Source organism: Melanostigma gelatinosum (assembly GCF_949748355.1).
Source record: "Melanostigma gelatinosum genome assembly, chromosome: 7".
NCBI lineage: Eukaryota > Metazoa > Chordata > Actinopteri > Perciformes > Zoarcidae > Melanostigma > Melanostigma gelatinosum.
This window is the reverse complement of record NC_136640.1, coordinates 19,993,019-20,010,661: the sequence shown is the minus strand read 5'-3', so window position 1 is coordinate 20,010,661 and position 17,643 is coordinate 19,993,019. Positions and strand designations below refer to the sequence as shown.

The window sequence follows — 17,643 nt, the reverse complement described above, 5'->3', positions numbered from 1 at the left end:
CGGTGGAGGCTGACAGAGAGGAGACCAGACCAAAGCTCCGTCCGCCACGACGCACAGCGCCGGCAGAAAGCTCCCTGAAGTGGAAGAAAAAAAGGGTTTATTTTCGCTCGAGGGGGGGAAAGAGAGCTGGACACCGAAAGAAAACAGTGTCACATTTCCTGCTATTTAGTTTTTTCACCCGAGGATGTACTGTTTACGCTGGCTAACCGGATAGAGCGAAACAGACGAGGACCCCGGACTTGGCGTTCCTAATACCGCTGCCATTCCTCCGTTTGGGTCGGGAGGGAGAGACACCGCCGACGGGATCAACCCGGGAGAGAACGGACAGAAGAGAGGCGAGGGACGACTTTATTATCTCCGTGAGTAAAAGTGTTTCACTTTCGTGCATCCCAATTTGTTCCTGCTCGCGGTGGTAACGCAGCTACTCGCAGATGTGTGAGTGAACGCAGGTTGTTCAGAGAGAGACAAGTTCCGCTGACGATGCTGGTGATTATAATGCTAATAATGCCACGTGAACGGGGCCGAATAGTTGTGAATGGTGCCGTTGAGGCGGATAATCAGACTAAGTCATTGTGCTTTTTGCCCGACAGCCTGCTGCTCATCAGTCTGGCTTATTTCCACCCATGTTCAGTAACTTCTCCCTTTTTCATAAAGAGTGCTCGCCGTCTAATTACGCAGGTGAGCGATGGATGGAGCTGCTGAGATGAGACATTTTGCATTGACAAAACAAGGTTTTGAGGTCAAATTAAAGGTGTCCTGGACTAAACCACCATCAGCCTTCGAAAGCAGTGGCGGCTGGTGGAAAATGTTCTAGGTAGGGCCATCCTATCAATTTCAGCAAACATCCCAGTATGATTTAATGCAAAACAAATGTAAGTATCAAACACGCATTATTACTTGGCAGTTAAATATTTAACATGTATTCCAACACGAAAACAATCAGTAAATAACACTTATATAATATAATAACATGTTTATTTATTGAGATGCCCCTATGGACCTTGTTATAGGAGGTAAAGATCAGGAGAAGTAAACATGAAGTGTAATTATGAATACTGATGTTAAATTAAGCGATGATGAGTTTTCACTGTTAATTTAACATCTCTATTACATGTTGATGCCTCCATGACCAAGTTAAGCAGATGAGACTGAGGACAACTATGTAGAAGAAAAGATGTTCACTTTGTCTAATATGTAGCTTGACAGAGTTCTCATGTGTGTCCTGGTGTTCTCATGTTTCCTTACCTCCTCATCCCTCACTCCTGTAACTGTCCGTGCTGGATCCGTCCCCGTTTTAAAAAGCTAAATAAATTATTAGCATAACGTCATCCAGCTAGCCAAACCTGTCTGGTGTACAGCTGGTACAGAAGCTTCGCATGTACTGCTTCCCTTTCCCGCGAGTCTGCTGTCTGATTGTGAGGTCAGGCTGATCTGATATCAGCTCTTTGGCTGCAGAATCTCCGCCAAAGTTCTCCTCTCAAACGGGTCTTGGAGGAGGAGTGCTCGCGCTGGCGCGGGCGCCTGTAGAGACTTCTCCTGACGAGAACGCGCAGCGAGGGGGTTCTGGCTCCAAGCTGAATCTATTTGAGGGCGCTGATTGGCTAAATTGTATGTCACTCACTTATATCTTGAATCAGCAATTGGCTAAACTGCTTCATAGACCCGTCTCTTTTGGGCCAAAACGATCAGGCCCCCCAAGCTGCACGTTCTCAGAGTGTCGTGCACACAGGCAGAGAGCACGAGCAGAGAGCACACAGGCGGAGAGGACGAGCAGAGAGCACACAGGTGGAGGACGAGCAGGAAAAGCATATATTTTGCGCAGATATCATATTTTACACACATTACTGGGTACATTCCATAGTTCAAAAACACAAATATTGACAATTTGTATAATTTATGATTCTTATAATTTTTTTAATTTTTTTTTCTGTGGCTCATGGGGGGGGGGGGGGGGGGGCATGCCCCATGGCCCTCTATTGACCAGCCACCACTGTTCGAAAGACAGAGACTCTGAAATGTATAGACAGTGAAGTGGTTTGGTTGAGATCCAGCTGCCTTTTGATAGGAGCTGAAAGGGATCCATGGACGTGTTTTGTGAAAGATAAGAGCTCTTCTGCAAGGTGCATAGGCAGCTCCTTTTTGTTTTTTGGGGAGTGCATCCTTAGGTTAGCAGAGCGGGAGGGATGCTTCTAACACATCACTTACCACACAAGTAGACCCACCGGAACGATCTGATCAGAGATATGCAAATTTCCCCACAAACTCTTAATTTTGCGGCTTCGCTGCAGTTGAGTGCTTACTTTACACTCAATGGACAAATGGACAAAAATCCCCCCCCCCCCCCTGTCCACAGAATGCAGGGCTGTAATTTTGCTCTCAAAACACAACAGTGACTAAGAGGGGGCATCTTCCCCCGGTGAGATTGGACATTTGTTAGATTAAAGAGATGTGGGTTATCTAGACGGTGGCCAACCCGTCCTATGCTGCACTCTGTTTGTAGCAGAGGCCCCCTGCTGGTCTCACAGAGCCTGGAAGACAAACGTCCCTCAGGACCCATCTGACAACTTCATTTCTGTAATTGCTCGGAAGCTTCTGCGTAAGAAAGACCGACTCTCCGCACCCTCCTCCACTTGTCACAGTTACTCGGATTTGACGTCCAATGAGTCAAGCAGACAACCGACGTTGTCATCCTGAAGCGTGTGTGAACTCCAAAAGCAGCGCTGATAATTTGATTAGACTGTTGCATCCTTCAACAAAGTTTCACTCTCTTCTTTCATTTCGGTTAGTGCTCTGATCTGGTGATGCAGCCAGCAGATTGGACAATAAATCCCTGCTCCGGGACAGATGGGTGTACATGTCGAGCAGTAATCTAATAGAGAGGCAAAGCGCCTCAGCCTCCGGTGGACCGCTGTGGGACCTTTCTGAGGTAACATGTACGGTAGTTGAAAGATGCTGTTTGAATTGGTCTTGCTCGTTCTTTTGCTTCCCGGCTGATAAAAAGAGCCGCTGGATAAAACACATTTGGTTAGATCACGTTCCTATTTGTGCGTGGAACCGCGCTTGCTTCTAGCTAGCTAGCTAAGGTGACGGCCATGTTGGTGATGAACATTGTACAAGACGAGCATTTGTTCACTGAGCGGATTCGCACCAAACTACCACAAACCGACGACAAACTGCGACTTTCTTGATGTGCATAATTCTTTTCCGAAATAAGGTCTCATGAGGGACACCGGAAGGGGCGGGACTTGGCCTCTCTATTAAGATGTGACGGCACCAACATGTGGCCCTTCTCCCTTGACTACATTTCCTTAGGCAGTCGGCAGCGGATCTAAATGGCTGCAGTATCTTGCTTTGGTTAGCTACTACGTGCCACAGCCTCGGGTTGGTTAATTATGCAGTCCCTTCATCTGTTTGTCTTCATGTTAACTTTAAGCAGAAACCTGCAGGCTTCCTGCTGTGCACCAGCTTAAACCGCTGCTTGTGGACATGTTGAAGGTCATTAATTACTAGCAGTGTTGTTTTGAGTGGTATTTGAAAAGCACACACACACACCCGCTGATTGAAATTATCTGGCCCTCATTTGTTAATATCTGGCCTTTGGCCTGTGATGTCACAATCTGTGCAGTAGCAGCATTTACACAAAAAGGATTTCTACTTCAGGCCCATCATGCATGTGTTGATGGTAGGTGGTGGAGCATTTGATGTGTCTTTGGGAGTAGTTTGTCAGCGAAGTGAACACCAAGTATTCGTGGAGATGGTACGGAGAGAGTAGCGATGATGGTGGTGGTGGGGAATGGCCCGGGGATGGAGTGTTTTTCAGGAGGCAGCTCCTGACTTTATGTGACAGTAAAGGGCCTTATCTTCCAGGGCCACGATGAAGCACAACACTCTTTGATTTTTTATCTTCCCAAACGTCGAGCAGTCTCATGCTCGAGACAGATTAGTGCGATGGAGGTGTAAAAAAAAAAAGGGAAAAAAACGGGTCTGTGTGGTTTCAGGGTCTCAGGCTATATCTGCATCATGCTGATAGTACAAAATGAAAGATGAGTTGAAATTACTGACATACTTTTGACCTTCAGGTTTAAAGCAAGTCAAAAAATGTGATTTGCCTTTTGGCACGATTTGATTCTTTTTGCGTCAGTCAACAATTCGATGTGTGGCAAGCAGTAAATGGGAGAACACGGTCCATGCATGGTCTTTAGTTGAACCTAAGCTCTGAGCAGTCGGTCTGTTCGATAATCACTTTGTTTGTTTTTGTCAGAGCACCTGACTCTCCCGTACATTTATTTCTGTTTCTCATCACGTCAGACAGGGCATTGATCCCCTGCAGAATGATTCCTGGGGAGTTTCTTTTCTTCCCGCACCTAAAATTCATTGGAGCCCAAACCTTTTCTTAACAAGTCTTTCTCTCCGTTTCTATGGCATCAGACCTCCAAAGGCACAGAGAGTAGCTCGGGGACAGCACACGCTGCGTCGACAGAAACCAACGGCTTCAGAGATCAGTGGAGTTTTTCATGTAACATTAAGTTATTACACCTGATTATGTATAATCACCTTTTTACATTCTGCTCTTTAACCCTAATGGAAGCGTCTCCGGGCCCTGTTGGTTAACAACCCTCTTTGCCTGCTCATTAATGTGACATTGCTTCACAGCAGCTTTCTTGTAAAAGCCTAAAACAACGCTTCACCCTCTCAGATTATGTTTTCAATAATTAATTGGATCTCAAATCCTGTGTTGTATGCATTATTCAATTGTTTTTATTTGGATTTTCATTTTCACCTTCCGTAACACTGGTTTTTGTGTGCGTGTGAGTGTGGTATATGTTCCTGTGAGATCCTCAGTGTGGAAGCATCACACAAGTAAGATTTTGTTTGTCAGACTGTGACATATTCTTTTGCCATATAGAGTGTAATCAGATGGGGTTTTTTCGGTCAAGGCCTTCCTATTGTCCACGAAATCACGGTGAAGATGCAACCCAGTGGGCATTTTGTGAAAAGAAAAGCAGGCGAGCTGCACACTACTAGGAGGAGGAGTGTTTTGGGGTCACCTTTCCTCCGGTACAGTAAGTCATGCATCCCGCAGGCTCCTGATGAGTTGCCACTGTGCGTTCCACTCCCGTGCCTCCTTTCTCCCGAGAGAAGGAACGTGTGCGGTGGTATCTGTCAGGACACAACTAACTGGGCTGCTTGTGCTCGTGCAGCTCCTCCCCGGCTCATCGCCTCGCGCCACACTATTTATTCGACCTAAGTGACGGAGACGCCGAATCATTTCCTCAGAGTCGCTCTGTGATGCTATGACATAACTGCAATCATACGAATGGATAATGATTGATGTTTAGTGGTTTCATGTACTTCAACAGTGAATTTCTAATGGAACTCTGGATCCGATACATCAGCTTTACTGAGTGATTGACCAACTTAATGTGAGCTGGCAATATTAACCCCAAAAACGGTATCCTATTCTACAGGGATACATTATATAGAAGGCATGCTGAAAACTGGTAAAACGTCCTCCAGATGTCTGGATGATGTGAAGCTTCATTAAGCGTTGAGATAAGACAGAAGCTCTGCTGCCTTTCACAGGAAATAGAAGCACTGAATGCTGCTCTGTGAAGCTTTTATTCCAAACTGCTGTGTGGGGAATGTTTGGTTTTACAGTTTCTTTATCTTGCTGCGGGTGGCATCACAGCCAGTGATCCTGAGCATAGACAGTGTAATGTTGTTACAAAGACATTGGTTAGCATTGTGATGTATTTCTCTGATTTTTAGATTATCGTTCCTGATTTCACGGCAGTGTGAGGGCAGGTGGGGCTTGTTGGACTTCAGCCAATCAGTGAGCTGATCGATGAGCTGAGGAATGCAACTTTGAGGGGACAAAGGGTTTGAAACTCTGGGGGATTTCAGATCTTCTGCTGGCCACCGAGGAGGCAGACCAGCCTTCTGGGTGGCTCGGATTGGATCTCACATTTGATTTTATATACAGGTTTGTTTTGTTAATAATTGTGTGATTCGGTTTGTAACTGTTTGTATCTGTTTTTATGCTTCTTGGATAATAAATCCATTTGATTTTTACTTTAACCTGCTGTTGTGTTTTGGAGGCGATTGAGACAGCATGGCTGCAAGGGGGGGGGCGATTTCTCCCTGTGTCCAGAAGTTGTGGCCTTAACAGCAGCTCTGCTTTTATCTTAATATGCGTGGTCACATGTCCGCGGTGGACATTTCAATTCACGAGTCAAAGTTCAACCTTCCCTGTAATGTCATTGGAAATGATTAGCTCTTAAAAAAACAGTAAGATAAGCAGCCCGTGAGCAACGGGTGAGAGGCGACTGAATTGTCTCATTTCCCTGTAGCCCCATAGATCAATGAATGTAATAGTTAACATAATGGGAGATTAACAGGAGATGTGACAGCAATACTGTTAGCAGACATGTGAAATCGAGAAATGCAGCCTTGGACTATCAAAATAACAGAAACCATTAAGCGTAAAATAACATCTCTTAAGAATCCAGCTTTAAAATGATTCCACTGACTCGCTGAATTCTCTTCTGAGAAGCTTTCGATTGGTCAACAACTGGAGGTTTGTAATTAATCAGCTACTTGAAACATCTGCTGCACAGACGAGTATGGTGGTCCGGAACAGACGCATATGTATCCGCTGTATCGAGTTAGTTGAATTAGTTTTGTTTCAAAGGGAGCACATTTAAGGAGTGGTCTCACACGGTTTAAGGACACTTCTCTCTCTTTTTTTTTGCAAGTCTTATATGTGGGGTCATAACATTTTTATGTAAATATGGAAAGAATGTCCAAATGCCCTTTGATGTGACTGTCCCATAACAGTAATGTACTGTAAACTACTTTATATAGTCATAGGAACATGTTGAGCGGAAATCCGTTGTGTTTTCACATATTGGGATGTGATGTCACATTTTCAACTAACCCTTATTTATTATATAATGTGCAGGCCGAATCTAATGTTGTTTTCATTTGGTTTATAAAACGTGTGAAGTTATTGCTGAAATTCATCTTTTTTGGCCGCTCCAGGCACCGTAATAGCATGAATAGACTCATCAGAACCCAAATGGCGGCTGGCCTGACCGCCTCTGGCTTCACCGTACATCTACGGCAGCGGCTCTCACGGACCTGGAAGTATAGTGAAAAGTATGGGCTCTCATCAGACAACAACTCTCAACAGAGCGAGTCATCAACTCTGGGAAAAACAATGGCTTTAATTCTTCTTCTTTCTTTTTTTTTTTTACCACTTTCCCGATTGGGCAAATGAGTCGTGAGATTTACTAGCGGCTGCGGTGAGGACTAGGGGCACCCACAGAAGAGGCATTTTATTTGCCCCGGGCAATCGCGCAATCCTCTTGGTTGAGCCCTGGAGAAGAAGCCTGGACAGTCCAGATTTGTGAGAGTCGGCAGCATTATCGTTAAAGGTGCCCCGTGGACAAAAAGTTATCTTTACATTCAGTGTTTCTGTATCCTTGAGGTCTAACAAACGTGCCAAATCCACACCCTTCCTCGTGAAACATCAGCATTTACACCATCTTCATTGGAAGCAGGCTTGAGGAAAATAAAGGCAAAGTACAAACAGTGCAATGCAGTTGATGGCAAGTTACAGGAACTAAAGATCAGTCAGTGGGCAGGAAGCACTGTTCTGCAACACATTTTAGGTATAAAGAGAGGAATCATTCACACAGGCGGGTTTGTTTTGATGCCTTCTATTGCTGTTGGTGGGTTTAAGTTCCAGTTAAGATCCTTAAATGTTGACTTTATTAATTCACACACAAACTATATGCTTTGACTACGTACTGTATGGTTTTAATAGGTGATTGAAAGTGAGCTGTTGTGTTGTAAATACAGCCCGAAGAAGAGTTAAATTCAAGCCACGTTGATGATGTTGTCTTTTTCATCTAATGTAATCACCCTAATGTTTTGGTCTAATGCATTTTGTAATCTTAGAGCGAGGCAAGTTTATTTAGCACAGTTCAGCAACAAGACAATTCAAAGTGCTTTACGTAAAACAGTAAAAGCATTGAGACAAAGTGCAAAAGAAAGACACCACAAAAGGACATTCAAATACAATTATAAATCAGTCATGAAAGAGCGAAGAGAATAGGAAATATAGAGAAGCTAAAATAGATTACGGCAGGTATCACATGCAGGAATACAAGTTACAGTGCAGCGTGAGCCATTGATAATTATTTGATTTGATCAAAGGCAGTGGCAAAACATAAAAGTAATTTGCCTTGATTTAAATTAACTGAGTTGAAGCTAATCTGCAGTTTTCTGGGTCTTTTCGGTCCAGATATATGGTGCATAGAAAGTGAACGCTGGGGAAAGAAAGCAGACCTGAGAGGTGAGGATGGAGAAGATCACAAATGTACTTTGGCCAAAAAGCATGCTTTGAAAAAAAGTATGAACCAAGAACTTTATGAGCCAACAGCAGTATTTTAAAAGCACTTCTTTGACAGACGGGAAGCCAGTAAAAAGATCTCAGTACTGGAGGGATTTTTTGGAGTTTTCTTGGTCTTAGCGAGGAATCAGCTGCAAGTCCTTTTGTAATTGGCTTAATGTGGCTGTTGAGTTTAGGATAAAGATTTCTATTTGCTTGTATCAGCACCTACTTCAGGTCCATACTTTGGACTGGACCTCCCACTTTCCCCACCCTTCCGAGACGAGGAGTCTTTACCTCCCTCCCCAGCACCTACTTCGGGTCCATACTTTGGATCGCAAGCCTCTCTCACACTCTCCCCATCCTCCCCCCACCTGGAGTTCACTGACCACATGAAAGAGCTGGTCATTGCTGGAACCAAACACACTCCTCTCCCCACTCCTCGACGGTACTACAACCATCCTCTGCCTCCCCTAAATAATTGATGTCTTCTGGGTCCAGGCTACAAGGCTAATGATACCAATGACTCTCTCCAGGAAAAGTCGGGGCCCTGTATGCAACTAGCCGTTTCAATTCCTGTCCTGCAAGTTTATAGAAAAAGAAAGGTGAGGCTGCGAAGAAACAATAGTAAACATGCAAACTTATCAAACTTAGCATACATTCCTCGTCAGCCTGTCCAAATAAATTGGGCAAAGAAAGCTTTTACCACATTAAACTTAGCTTTATTAAATGTCAGGTCTCTGTCAGGAAAAACATTTTTAATCAATGATTTTATTATTAGGCACAAACTGGACATTTTGTTTTTAACTGAAACTTGGTAAAATCAAGATAACAGTGCAGCTGTTCTCATTGAATCAACACCTCCCAACTTCAGTTTCATGAGCGAAACAAGAGCGCAGAAGAAAGGAGGTGGAGTTGCTGTTTTATTTCATGATTCTCTTCAATGCAAGCAGATGCCCTTTGGTCATTTTAGTTATTTTGAATATGTGGCTCTCAATTCCACTCAAGCTTTATTCCTAAACATTTACAGACCGCCTAAATACTGTGCAACCTTCTTTGATGAGTTTACTGAACTGCTGTCTGTAATCTGTATTGATTTTGACTGTGTTGTTATTGTTGGTGATTTTAATATCCATGTTGATAATCCCCAGGATAGAGAGTCTATAGAACTATGTGGTGTCCTTGATAACTATGATCTGACTCAGCATGTGACAGGACCCACCCACAACAGGGGGCACACTCTGGACCTAATCATCACCAAAGGTGTAAACATTTCCAAGGTTGCTGTGACTGATGTTGCACTCTCTGATCATTTCTGTGTTTTCTTTGAGAGTGCAATCTCCTTGCACACAAATGTCCAAACCAAGGTTGTGACAAAGCGTTACATCTCTGAAAACACCAGTGAACTATTTGTTCAGAAGTTCTCCTCCACACCAGCCCTCTCTTGCCTCTCAGTCAATGAGCTTGTAGATGGCTTCAATTTTAAAGTTAAAAATATTATTGATGCCATTGCACCCACTAAAGTGAAGGTTGTCTCGGGTAAGCAAAGATCTCCTTGGAGAAATGCTACGTTGGTCAGAATAGAGAAACGAGAGTGTCGGAAAGCTGAGCGCAGGTGGCGAAAAACTAATCTCCAGGTTCACTGTGACATCTATAAAGAGAGACTTCGCAATTATAATTTGGAATTTAGAAATGCAAGGCAGTCATTCTTCTCTGACATCATAACCAAAAACAAGAACAATACACGCGCCTTATTTGCTACTGTCGACAGGCTAACAAACCCTAGTGTCGGTAGCTGCTGAACTCCAATCCACCTGGGCATACAATCAATTTGCCTCCCTTTTTACTGACAAAATTCAGAAAATTAGACAAGCAGTCAGTGTCTCCACATCAACCACAGGATATGTGTTGTCCCGATCTCTGAATAACATCCATTCAAATGTCATGACACAATTTCATTCAATCGACCGTAGAAGCCTAGAAGACATTATACAACATCTGAAGTCATCCTCCTGCTGCTTGGATATTCTACCAACACACTTTTTCAAAAATATTTCAAACTGCATGACCACTGATCTTTTACAAATTGTAAACACATCCCTTCTCTCAGGTGTCTTCCCACATGCCCTAAAAACTGCAGTTATTAAACCACTCCTAAATAAGGTTAGTTTAGACTCCGCAACGATGAAAAATTATAGGCCAATATCAAACCTCCCATTTTTAAGTAAAATAATTGAAAAAGCGGTTTTCCAACAGCTGACCAACTTCTTGACCGTAAATAACTGCTTTGATGTTTTCCAGTCAGGCTTTCGACAGCACCACAGCACTGAAACTGCTCTTGTTAAGGTTTTCAACGACATCCACTTAAACATAGACAATGGCAGAAGTTCAGTCTTAGTCTTACTAGATCTCAGTGCTGCATTCGACACGGTCGACCATGCCATACTCCTAGAAAGACTAAAAATCTGTGTGGGACTCTCTGGCACAGCACTTAACTGGTTTGAATCCTACTTGAAGGGCCGAGAATACTTTGTGTCTGTAGCTGATTACACATCAGAGCTGACTAAAATGACATGTGGTGTTCCCCAAGGTTCAATACTGGGGCCTCTTCTGTTCAACATCTACATGCTTCCACTAGCTCAGATTATGGAAAACAACAAAGTGTGTTATCATAATTATGCAGACGACACACAAATCTACATAACTATGTCACCAGGGGACTATAATCCCATACAAGGGCTGGGTAACTGCATTGAACAAATCAACAACTGGATGTGCCAGAATTTTCTTCAATTGAACAAAGATAAAACAGAAGTAATTGTTTTTGGTACCAAGGACGGACAATTGAAAATCACCGCTCAGCTTCAGTCACTGATGTTAAAACCCACAAACCAAGCCATAAATCTAGGTGTAGTTATGGATTCAGACCTCAACCTGAACAGCCATATCAAGACAATTACAAAATCAGCCTACTATCACCTGAAGAATATATCAAGGATTAGAGGACTTATGTCTCAACAGGATTTGGAAAAACTTGTCCACGCATTTATCTTCAGCAGACTGGACTACTGTAACGGTGTGTTTACAGGTCTCTGTAAAAAGTCCGTCAGAAAGCTGCAGCTCGAGTCCTCACTAAGACCAGGAGGGTGGATCACATCACTCCAGTTCTGAGGTCTTTGCACTGGCTTCCTGTCCAACAAAGAATTGACTTTAAAATCCTGCTGTTGGTTTACAAAGCACTGAATAGTTTAGGGCCAAAATACATCTCTGATCTGCTGCTACCTTATGAACCATCCCGACCCCTCAGGTCGTCTGGGACCGGTCTACTTTCTGTTCCCAGAGTCAGAACTAAACATGGAGAAGCAGCGTTCAGTTTTTCTGCTCCACATATCTGGAACAAAGTCCCAGAAAGCTGCAGGTCTGCTGAGACGCTCAGCTCATTTAAATCAAGATTGAAGACTTTTCTGTTTGCTGCTGCATTTAATTGAACCACATTCAATTAATATATTAATGCATTTTACTACTGAATTTAATTTCTTACACTGTTTCTTTAATTGTTTTTAAATCTCCTTTTCTTTTGCCTTATGTTTTGATGCTTTTAATGGTTTTATGTGAAGCACTTTGAATTACCTTGTTGTTGAAATGTGCTATACAAATAAACTTGCCTTGCCTTGCCTTTAATCATTTATATCAGTGCATCATCATCACATTTACCAAAACAAATACCAATAATTTGTTCATCACAGTTAATGATCATGGATTTTTACATTTTTTTAAATAATGTCAAATGAAAATCCACAGTTCATTCGCTAATGTCAACCAGCAAGTAGCCTCACTGTATTCTCAGAAGAGATGAAGGCAGTCATCACCTTGATCCAATTCAAACAAATCAACAAACTATTACTATGGAAACAGCTTATTGTTATCATGTCAAATTCATCACGATAAGCGGACGTTTATTATAACCAATTTTATTGAATTTCTTCCTTTATTTCTCATGCAAATTACCATCAAATTGACATTTTTATATTTATTAGATGAATACAAAGTTATTAAAGAGGCAGCTTCGCTATTTACAAATGACCCCGAATGAACACTTACTGTAACCGCATTTGCATAGGAATGATTCTCAGGCATTTTGATTCATGCAAGTGTCGAACTGTAGATCATTACATCATCGCCACAGATGCACCATGGGACATTACAACATAATACTGCGGCTGAGCGTGTAACATAGAAACTCACATCTTAAAAAGTGATCTCTGTCACAACGCCGTCCCATTTTTATGACAGCAATTTGTAGAAGGTGAAGGGAGATTGCACAGGTGTACTACTATACCGTACTTTACTATAGTTACCATGGCAGCATGTGCCCTTTGACTCGAGCAGGGGGGGGGGGGGGGGGGGGGAATCGGGTCACATGGTAGCTCTGTTAGACGCAACCTTTACTTCACAACAAATCTAATAGTTGGTTTTGCTCTCGCCGACCTGTCACTCAGTGCGCATCTCTGCTTCTTACCTTAATTGTCTGCATTCAGCATTCAGGCGGGTGTCAACATAATTGCATGAATTTTAGTCGGGACTGAAAGCATCTTGGCTAATTTACAGAGACGGCAGCATCAAAGCATGGGCTTTTAAACGACCATCTGTGCCTTCAGTCTTTCTCTCTGCCTTCAGCATGTCATCGGGGGATTTCGCACTTTGTACCGCTGCTATTCCATTGTTTAATGGATGTGTGGAAAAGACTGATAAGTGGGAGTATATAACATCAGCATGCACCAATAATACAGAATACAGAATAGAGAGCATGTCGTTTTCAGATATATCATACGATTCTGTAACACATGGGAGAGGAACTCTGAAGAAGCAACAGCGGATAGAGATTGAGTTTGAGGTGAATAGCTGACAGTGTTAGTATGTGATAAGTTGTGATGACATCTGATATTCTAACTCGCTGTTACCAGAAGAACACAACCCCGTGCATAAATATCTGTGATTTTATTTTGGTTTGTAGTCTGAGACTTGCTGGACAACCATTCTGCAGTATTTATTTTCCTTACTGTGTGCCATCAGGACGGATAGATCCTGTTAGTGCTCGTCTGTGTACTGCTTTACAGAACAAAGCATAACTGGTGCCTCTGTTAGATTTTAAGTTGCCAGGTATCTTTGGCAACCATGCACAAGTGGGTTCATTAACTGCGCTAACCTGAGATGTAGACAACAATGAGCCTTGAGACAGTGCCCTCGTGTGCGTGATTGCATACTCATTAAATCTCGATATTCATCAGAGGTCACTCAATACTAGAGTGACCCACGTGTCTGCAGTTCCCTGTGAATTGGGACAGATTTAAGTGCCTGTTTGTGCACAGATGTGAACTATCCTGTATGTAAATGTGATGCGCTGAACACACCACGTTTGTGCGGATCCAAATGCAGCCTTAAAAGAAGGCTCAGCCAACACAGAGAAATAAAACAGAGCGGTATTTCTTAAAGCGAGAACGAATTGATTTAATCATATTCTCAGAGGAAAGTAATTGTCCAAGACCTTAAAACAACTGGATGTTTTTAGGGGGGGGGGGGCTGTATGTTTCTTGCAGACTCAGGTGTCGTGCTTTTAATGTGTTTCATTTTAATTACAACAATTATGCAGCTGCAAAATGTAATTCATGTCGGGCTACATTGCATAATCTACAAATTGGGCGTCGGAATGTCTTGAACATGGGCAGATGGAGCCCCGCAAGCCATTCTAGAGCCAGTAAATTCCCCACATTGCATGACCTGTCTGCTCTCCCTCATCCGGTAGGAGAGCTGGAATAAAACAGAACCCTTAGAGAAGGTTAAGTAAGCTTTTTGAAGGATTAGGACCCCAACACACAGAGCTGGCAGTCGGTTATTTAGGGCAGCTGCCCCATTGCTTAATTGTCACCTACAGTGTATGGTTGGTAGGTGGATATCCTTGGGTGAAATGGCGTGTGTTAAACATTAGCAAGTTGGTACAGTGTTAGTTCATTACTAGTGTTGCACGGTATATGAATAATAGAAAGGTACCCTGCTGTTACAAATGGCATTATGCCCCATTTTATTAGTACCAGTACTCTAAAAATCATGGTGTTTCAATAAGAGCTGTAGGATATTTCCTATGAGTTCCATTGATGTACGAAAGCCAGGCGGAGTGTGTGTGTGTGTGTGTGTGTGTGTGTGTGTGTGTGTGTGTGTGTGTGTGTGTGTAGCGCTCTGCTGTAGAGGATGGCATTGGGATCGGGATGTTGCAGGAGTGCATGGTTTTAGAATTGCTGCGTGTGGGAGCAAGTGGACAGGAAATAAACTGTTGGTCCCAGGATATAGCTATCAGTATCGAGATAGGCAGGGTCTCAATAGAAGCAATCATTTTGAACCGTGACAATACTATTCATTACTTCTTTTACAGCATAAGATTGTCTCTAAAAAAATACCTACCCAGAACGGGATGTAATGAGTCTGGCTATTTACACTAGTACAAAAAAAAGGTCTTAGCAGCTCGCAGGAAAAGGAGCTGACACGGCTCCAGAGACGGATGGCCGGCCAGTTAGCGCGGTAGCTCGTCCTCCTCCATAGCGGCGGGCGGGCAGGGAGTGAGGGAGAGTTGCTGTTCGACCCAGCTGACCACCAGCACGCTGTTCAGCTCATTTTCTGTAAGCAGTGTAGCATTAAAGCACGGCAGAACTAGCAAGCTAGCTAACTAAGCCAGCCGTCTGGCCCGCTTGCTAATTCTACCCATGCTTTAATGCTACACTGGTTACTGGGAAAAAAAGCTGCACAAAGTTGTCAGACATCAGGCACTGTGAGAAGATGGGTGAAGCATTAAGTTGTTAAATATTCTCATTGAGTCTCTCTACGCTCCGTAACTTCACTACTTCACTGCTCGTTTTTTGGTTCAGTTACAACAAGACCTCACCTCCTCGACTTGTAATAAGTCGGTTCAGAAGTTGGCCCGCTACAACGGTCGCAATAAAAAACGGTATTCATAAAAAATTATGATTTGAATGGGAATATTCATTCTACTCCTTTTCTATTTCTTTGGGCACAATACTATGTGCAATACGTCTTGTTTTTTCTGTGTTTTTGCACTGATGCAAGAGTTGGAGTTAAAAAACAACAACCAGAAAGATAAACACGCCTTCAGTTTACCTTGCAGAAACGAGTAGATAACACATGTACACAGATCCCTGAGGAAGATGCAACACTGTGAGAAGTGGGAGGCAGCGCGAGTAAGTGACAAACAATAGGAGAGTGAGTGGTGCATCTTCTCTGGGGAATGTCTTTTGGCTCAACAAGGTGAGCGAGCGTGCTGCCTCAGATCGTAGATTCAAGGAAAACAGTTCAAATAGAAACAATGTACCTGACAGAATGTTCCAATCTTTCCATTAGAAAGTGTTAACTTGCCCCTTATTGAAAGCAATGGACGTTCTGATCAAGTTGTTTACACACACTCTTAAAAGGGTTGATTAACACCCCGTGGTTTGTGATCGAGTAAACCCCAGTGAAGACCCGAGGAAGTTAAAAGTCCGGTTTAATCAAATGTCCAGAAATGTTTTTGATTAATTAATCATATATATATACAGTATATCAAAAACCGACCTAAAATAATTTAACGCAAAATTAAACGTATCCCAATCAATGCTCACTTGATCCAATGAACCGGACTAAAGTGTGCTCCTCGATTAAGCTCAGGTGAGGGTAATCAGGCTCAGGTGAGGGTAATCAGGCTCAGGTGAGGGTAATCAGGCGCTTGCTGGAGGTAAACGCGTGTCATTCAAAGCACCGAAGGGGTTCCCGTGCAGTTGCCGCTTTTGCCGTGTCGCAGATGAGAATCGAGTAAAACAATCTGCCTGCCACAAAGGCAACATCTCAGAAGAAGTAAAGCCACTTTAGATGGACGCATACTTATCGGAGGCTCAATCGTGACAGGGTCCGTGACACCTCTCTCTGTTAACCTGGCTCACTAGTGTCAGCTCGTCTTCACCTTCCTTGGCAGCTTTATTCAATGCTTTATGATGGAGAGATTGATTATTTATCAGAATAAATGAATTGTCAGTTAGATCCGTCAGACTTCTGTGTATGTGGCACACTTTTTTTGATCTCCTTTTTTACAGTACGACTACGACCTTAAAGAAAGGGCAGGTGTTCAGGTCCACAGCTGCAGTTATTCCTCGTCTGGTTAAAATGTCCTCCCAGCAAAGGTCACAACCTCAACATATCTAGCCGACAACAAACTCAACTACCTATATTTCCACATCATTGCAACAATATTTTTGTCAAAGTAGTATTCTTGGACCATACAGAAATATTTAACTTGTCTGGTACTTCTCCGCATTCTCTGCAATAACTCAGACACGTTCCCGGTGGGTGTTGGCCTCCGCCCGGGCTGCCCTTTGTCACCGGTCCTGTTCGTGACTTTCATGGACAGGATATCTAGGCGCAGCCTGGGGGCGGAGAACGTCAGGTTCGGGGGTCTCGGGATCGCCTCTCTGCTGTTTGCAGATGATGTAGTCCTGTTAGCCTCCTCGGATCGTGACCTCCAGCATGGGGCGGTTTGCAGCCGAGTGTGAAGCGGCGGGGATGAGAGTTAGCACCTCCAAATCTGAGGCCATGGTTCTCTGCCGGAAACCGGTGGATTTATCCCTCCAGGTGGGGACGGAGTGCCTACCTCAAGCGAAGGAGTTCAAGTATCTCGGGGTCTTGTTCATGAGTGAGGGTAAGATGGAGCGGGAGATCGACAGGCGGATCGGTGCGGCTGCAGCAGTAAAGCAGGCGCTGCACCGGACCGTCTTGGTGAAGAGGGAGCTGAGCCGGAAGGCAAAGCTCTCAATTTACCACTCGGTCTACGTTCCGACCCTCACCTATGGTCACGAACCCTGGGTCGTGACCGAAAGGACAAGGTCGCGGCTACAAGCGGCCGAAATGAGCTTCCTCCGTAGGGTGGCCGGGCTCAGCCTTAGAGATAGGGTAAGGAGCTCGGTCATCAGGAGGGAGCTTGGAGTCGAGCCGCTACTCCTTCGCGTCGAAAGGAGACAGCTGAGGTGGTTCGGGCATCTAATTAGGATGCCGCCTGGACGCCTCCCACTGGAGGTTTTCCAGGCACGTCCAACTGGGAAGAGACCCCGGGGAAGACCCAGAACACGCTGGAGGGATTATATCTCCCAGCTGGCCTGGGAACACCTCGGGATCCCCCAGCATGAGCTGGAACATGTTGCCGGTGATAGGGAGGT

At 43.9% G+C, this 17,643-nt stretch overlaps 1 protein-coding gene across 2 annotated transcripts in view; it reads left to right on the top strand.

The window, feature by feature from the left end:
- The first annotated feature begins 192 nt into the window (after positions 1–192).
- Positions 193–17,643, top strand: part of cntn5 (contactin 5) — a 99,077-nt gene continuing 81,626 nt past the window's right edge. For both annotated transcript variants that reach the window (XM_079272616.1, XM_079272615.1), the window contains exon 1: positions 193–359. The gene's annotated coding sequence lies outside the window, so the exon portion shown is untranslated. The remainder of the gene's footprint in view (positions 360–17,643) is intronic.